Source organism: Castor canadensis, chromosome 11, assembly GCF_047511655.1.
Source record: "Castor canadensis chromosome 11, mCasCan1.hap1v2, whole genome shotgun sequence".
Classification (NCBI taxonomy): domain Eukaryota; kingdom Metazoa; phylum Chordata; class Mammalia; order Rodentia; family Castoridae; genus Castor; species Castor canadensis.
This window is the reverse complement of record NC_133396.1, coordinates 27,745,310-27,752,261: the sequence shown is the minus strand read 5'-3', so window position 1 is coordinate 27,752,261 and position 6,952 is coordinate 27,745,310. Positions and strand designations below refer to the sequence as shown.

General features: G+C 42.6%; 1 non-coding gene across 1 annotated transcript; it reads left to right on the top strand.

Moving 5' to 3' along the window:
* Positions 1-4,366: 4,366 nt before the first annotated feature.
* On the top strand, positions 4,367-4,470 carry LOC141414287 (U6 spliceosomal RNA). Its single transcript, XR_012439349.1, has one exon. It is a non-coding gene; the product is annotated as a U6 spliceosomal RNA (small nuclear RNA).
* Positions 4,471-6,952: the final 2,482 nt, after the last annotated feature.

Genomic DNA, 6,952 nt, shown 5'->3' with positions numbered 1-6,952 from the left:
TTCCTCGATTTTTCCAACTTCTAGTGGCTGCCTGTATTGCTTGCATCATGACTTCTTCCTCCATCTTCAAAGAACATCACTTCAGCTTCGGCATCAACACATTATCTTCTCTGACTCTGACCCTCCTCATGTGCTCTTATAAGGGCCCTTGTGATTCCATCAGACCCGCCTTCATAATCCAGAAAAAAAAACCATCTTAATATCATCAGCTTAATCACATCTTCAAAGTACCCTTGGACATGTAAGGTGACTTTCCCAGATTCTGGGGATTAGGATGTGAACATATTTATGGGACCATTATACATACCATAACTACCATATCAACCTACCATAACTCCAAAGGACAAAACGAGACATACGTGTAAAGCAGATAACACGGTCTCTAGGTTCCAACAGGCCCTTGATGACTTTCCATTCTTTTCTCTTCCCCACACCTCCAGGACACTTGTGCCCAGAGGACCAATGTGTAGCATGACTTGCCTGGCATGCTCTGCCTCCAGGCAGATTCATTTGACATCAAAGCCACACATCTTCCCACTGAGAAGATACACTGTGATGAGCCACCTCTGGCCTCAAGGGCTACTCTCCGAGTCGGGGATTGTTTGCAATGAAAAGAAATCCTCTCAGGTTACCTGGGATCATTGGAGGACTATACCAAGCAACGAAGGGTCCAGGGACAGGAAACTGAGTCACAATACACTGAGAATTCTCCCATGACTCTCCCTTTGGACCACATCTCTTCTTCTCTTCTTTTGTCTGCTCATCCTCTCCAAAGACCAGCTTCTGAGCAAGACTCCAGCCTCTGCACATACCTTGAGCTTCCCTGTGAGGCTAGTTGGCCTTGACACCAATCCTGGCCCCAAATTGCACAACCATCCTATCCAGCCAGTTTCTGTATCTTTTCATTCAATTTATCAAGAGAAGGAATGGATTGACCCAATACATCAGATCCTCCTGAGCTAGGCATCCACCTTAACTCAATCAGCTGTGCGTGAGGGCTGACCTCACACAAGTCAGGCCTAGACTCCTAGATCCACACCTGAGGGAGAGAAAATCCCCCAAAAAAGGCAATCTAGGCTGGACACCAACTCTAAAACATGTATTTGACAACCACCCATCTCTAAAAGGCCCAGAACTCTGCTAACATTCAAAAGTAACCATTAGTTTTATTAGTGCTTGAAATATCCAAAAATCATTAATAACAAACTGCCTATCATTAAGAATGAAAATGCCATGAATTGCTAAGTACAAATTCCCATCTCTTGCTGTACACCTGGTAGCCTCATCTTGTAAAAGGCACCAAACAGACCCAGAATCTAATGCTGCCAGCTGCTCTGCCCCAGAAGCAAAGACATCCATTTCCTACAAAGATTCAGGAAGCCCAAAACATGCATGACAGTGCCTGATTTGGGAACTTTAGGGATGTTCTTCTATATGGTGAGCTCTGCGAGGCAAGTGACTTTACTGTTGTATGAGCTTTTGATGATTAATGTAAATTTTGACCATTTAAGGAAATACAGTCTTAACCTCAAAAACCCAAGAAATATAAGGTAGGCAGAGAAAGAATCTGATCACAGATTCTTTCGACCACATTTCAAAATTTGGGGGGAACAGTGTCATTTTACCCAGGGGGTTCCAATGGTGGCAATATAACTTAGATTTTGTGGGCCTCATGTCCTTGTGGCTGTTGACTCAAAAGGGAGGCAAGGATAATTCTGTGTAGGTAAGCCTTCCCCTGCCCCTATCCCATCACATTCCTGTGCCCCCATGTGCCTCCCCCATGGAAGAATAGCAAGTAAATGTGAGTGAGCTTGCGCCCATCCAGGCCTCTCTGGACCTTATCTATTTCAAACACACAGAAGTGGGGAAGTGGGATCGTTTAGGAGACTCTTCCCCAGGACTGTGGGACCCCTGCCCATGCACCCTTCCAGGCCACAGTTGGAGAGTTCTGCCTCACCACCAAGCCCAGCGTAACGGAACACAGAGCGAATGAGAGTGAGATTCGTGCGGTGTATGTTTATCAGCCCGTTTCCAATTTTGTGTCTGAAATCAAACAGCCAAGGAGCTGCATGCTTTGAATTTTAATCTGTCCCTTTAGGGCAGTCACAGGTTGTGAATACAGAGAACAAGTTTCAGACACAGTGAGCCGCTCTGTACATATATTTATCCCTTGTACTTCCCTTTACCATAGGCCTCAGAAGAGAGGTCCCACTGCTCTTATCTTAGCCAAAATTCTTGTGCCAAAAAAAAAAAAAAAAGAGAGCGAGAGAGGCATTTTTATTTCTATCCAATAAAGACCATCTGACCATGCTCTGGAGGCAACAGAGTAGCTGATGAAATCTCATTTCCTCTCTCCAAAAGTTATCTACTTTGACATCTCAGTCCCCAGGTGACTGGGTTAGGAAGGACTTCCTTTATCACTGGAGTTGAGCCACCAGGAAAACAGATTCTTACTTAAAAAAAAAAAAATCTTCTCCATGGTGGCAAAAAGGAGCCAAACACTCATTCTATGGTGTCTCAAAATAGCAATGGAAGTTAAAATGAACACCAGAAAATAAAGCATTAAAACTTTGTGAATAGCCATTGATTTTAGCTATTTTGAATTTATGGATTCCTTTTATGTTGCCTTATGTTATGCATTCCAATATCTTTGGCTATGCTCTGAATTCTCAAAAGTTATATGCTGTCAACAGACATGAGGGTCTCAGTCCTAAATTATAAGGAATGAAAGATACATTTTATGAGTAGAAAAGGATGAGGCCACAAGCAGCTCCAGAAGTTTCTTATCATTCAGAGCACCTGACGTTCAGCTTGGAATTGAGGAGGTCTGACACTCAGCCAAGTCTAAGTGCATATTGTTTGGCAAGTATATAATGATGGCTGATCAAGATTTAATCCTACTTAACTTGCAGATATGAAGAAAGAAAGAAACTGGGATGAGGTTTTTATCAAGGCAAACTGGTTTTATTTTTGCAGACTCCAAGGCAATACTGCTTTCTTTCTCCATACCTGGCTAGATCCAAGATGTCCATGTAAATCTGATAAAAGGCTTCTTCTCCTGCATATTGCATCAGTGTTTCTTAAATTATGGGTGACCAACTATCATAAAACTCAAAAAATATGAAACAATATGTACTGTCTTATTTTTTTAAAGATCTAGTTTGGTAAACTCTTAAGTGAGTCTACAGACTTCATGTCAATTATACTTCCTCTGATAACAAAAGGAAAAAAAAAGATTCAGGCTTCTATGGAGGGAAATCTGGCCATGAGCCATTTTGCGGACACAATTGTAGAAAAGAACCCCATTTGCACATGGACATTTATCTCTGTACCTTTCCCATTTTAAATCAATTGCAATGCTAAATGGACCACCACAGTTAATTGATGTCTTTCTCTGTTGCCTTCAAGGACAAGATTTCTTAGAAACGGAGCTACTAGGAGACTCAATTCTACAAAGTAGTTTGAGAAAGCTAAGAAGAGTAGACTATCCCAGGGAATGGGCACCAGGGCATTGATCCAGACCAGGGCAGTAGTCTCTTTGGAAAGTGAGGGAAACTGAAAGACAGGCCCAGCAGTCTAAAGTGTAAAAGACATATTAGGCTATTCCTTGCTCTCCCCCTGACGCCCTTCTTTAGTCTCCTCTCATCCTTTTCCAGCTGGAAGAATTACTCATCCTTCAAATCCCAGCCAAACTGGCACCTCTCTTTTAAAGCCTACTGGTCAGATGATGGAACTTCATGAGGATGGATGAGGAGTGGTCTGAAAACACACATGGGAGGAAGAGGGAGGCTAATGCTTGATCTACACCACATGGAAAAAGACCACTAGATTTTGTTACTTCCTCTCCATGTATCATGCCACGACAGCCCATTCTGTCTCCTCCCCACTCACCCATCCTGTGACCACATGCTCCCCAAGGTCCAGGGCTGCATTCCTAGGATCTTACACAGGAAAGAGTCTGGGACATAATCAGCTCTCAGAGAACTGTTGAGTACATGAATGGTGAAGGCAAAAATTTAAAATGGGCATTAGTGTTCTTTAACTTAGAAGCTACTGAGTACAACAGAATCTGGGAGAATTCCGAAGGCAAGAATCCTGAAATGAAGACTGCTGACAGGCTCTTCAGCTAACCATTATAAGCCATCCCTTGGTACCTAAACTGTTTCTGATCTGCTACCCAGAAGTTCATAGTCTTCTTTATTTTTCCTCTTACTGGTGCCCACCCACACACTTAAACTCAAAATTATGTACCCAACCATAGTCAAATACATCAATTACAATACTACTACTATAGTTGAAGTGTGGACCATTAAAATCTGTGTGAAAATGCTGACCCTTGACTGACCTTACCATTGAAAATTAGCCAGTGCTGGCTTCGGCAGCACATATACTGAAATTGGAACGATACAGAGATTAGCATGGTCCATGCGCAAGGATGACACGCAAACTCTTGAAGCTTTCCATATTTTTATAAAAAAAAAGAAAAAGAAAAATAGCCAGACATTGATGCATGTCCCCATATGAATTTCTTTTTCCCACTCTTTGGTATACATCAAGTCTTTGAGTGTCCCAGCCTGATCCCAGTGTTCTGAATTTCCAACCCTCCAGACCTTGGAAGAATTTGAACTTCTAAGTAAGAAAAAACAGAAAGAAAAGAATACTGTCATGCACCGTCCCTGCACTCTGCACAAGCACTAATGTCAAAGGTGGCTCACAGTGGTTCAAGGGTAAGGTAATAAGAGTCTCTACAACTCAGTGCTCAGGATAGCTCCCTCCTGTCATGAGGACCCTTCCAAGTTCTTCCATCTGCACTGTCCACATGTTCTTTCTACAGTTGCCACTGCTCTCCAAATATATGCTACACCCACACATATACACATGCATATATATGCACACATGCACACACAGAGTTCATTCATAACTCCTCCCATCCAATGCTCCAGCTAGACAAATATGGTGAGTCTGTGATGTGTCAGCTTATCTAAGCTGAACTTGATTTCCCAAATATCCTTCTCTGTGTGATTCCTGTAAGGGTGGACCACAAGAGAGATTCTTCTGAAAGATTTGGAGGGAGAGAAACAGCAGTCATGCTGTGTTTTTACATGGGAAGGCTGGGGCACAGTCACAGGCTGCGTTTGTAACTCATCATTATCACTGACCTGGCACTGAGGCAGCTATTGGATCTGCAACTGTCCAACTTCCCTTGGATCTTCCTTTACATTCTCCTACCCCTGAACCAGTGCATGTCTAGCTCTGTGACAAAGGGCCCTACTTCTCCTACAAGATGCTCACATCAAGGTTGGAGACAGTGAGAACTAAAACGTGTTCTAGTCTGTCCTTGTGGGCTCTTACTCATGCTCGTGGGTTCCAGTTTGTCTTTACTGTCCCCATTTTAAATCTGACCTCCCATCCTGACTTTCTTCCCTGAGAACTTCAAGCTGTAGTATCAGAAGTCAAACCCAAAGACAACCCAAAATCAACTCGCATAATTAAGAAAGATCTAGTCCTGCAACCATGGAGAGCTCTACTTCTCTGACTGAACCCTGTGTTGTTCATATTTTTTATTTTCTATATATAATGATGTTTGGACATCTTAAAAACTATTCTGACTAGGTAGCAGCTTTTGCTTCTGGAGTAAGTCAATTCTTAGAAACAGCAAAGTGCTCAGTCTAAAGCATGTCTTTCATATGCAAGTTTACCAGTCCAGAGACATACCTAGTATCCTTAGCCCATACACGCAGAAGGCAATATTCCTCTGCCTTGGCCATCCCAAAGCCAGGTACCAGACAACTAGAGACTACCCCTGTAGCTTAGAGTCCACTGAAATTATTCAAACTAGTCAGTCATAAACTCTTCATCTGCCTTGCCTTGCCTTTTTTATGGAAACTCCAATAAAGGGGTCCTAGGCTCTCCCCTCCTTCCTGACTTCCTGCTTCCCAGCCACTCTGCTGCTTTTCCAAATAGCCCTACATAGCAGGCCATGCCTTCTATTTCTGGGGCCTGTGAGTATAACAAAGTTTATTTTCCTAGCCTCTCCTCTGTATCTTCTTATGTCCATACTTGACTGACCATCACATTGAAGAGCAGATAAGACATGAACACTGGAAGATCGTCTCATCCCCAACAGCTCTGCATCCCCAGGGGTTAGACTGTGTGTCCTTCCTTCAAAATCACTGCTTTGATAAGGTGTCTTCTATCTTCTCTGTGGGGGTGTCATCCTTAACTTTCATTCCTACTTCTGGATTGCAGTAACAGAACCAAATATCTCTCAACAAATGCTATTCAAGTTGGACCATTAGAGTCTTTTTGTATTTGCAGATGACAAAGACTAATCTCTTGCTTTGGGGGTCATGAAGGAAACCCCTCTGCAGGAAAAGAGAATAAAGTCAAATGAAGTGAAGTGAAGAGAGATAGAGATAAGGGAGAAACCAAGACATAGATGAAGGAACAGAGACTCAGTTCCATCATATTCTCCTGATTTCCATTGTGACATCACTCTATGACATGGACAATCTACAGAAATTGGTGCAGGTCTATGACTCTTCACAGCTGTGACCTATTTATGTTATTTACCTGCTACACCATTTCCCAGAGATTGTTTTCTAAAACACAAATCTGTCAATACTGCAAAGGGTCCCATCAACCACTGAGATGGGGAAACACTGCTATTTATGGGCTGAATTTTGTCTCCCCAGCACCCAAATGTGATTATATTTGGAAACAGATCCTTCAATAGATGATTTAATTAAAATGAATCCTTTAGGAATCTGATCAGTATCTTTAAAAGAAGAAGAAAAGTGGATACATGGAAAGACACCAGAGATGTCTTTCCATGCACGGGAAAGACCATATGAGAGCATAGCCAGAAGGTGGCCATCTGTAAGCCAAGAAGAATAGCCTCAAGAGACACCAAACCTGCCAGCACCTTGATCTCAGATTTCCAACCTCAAGA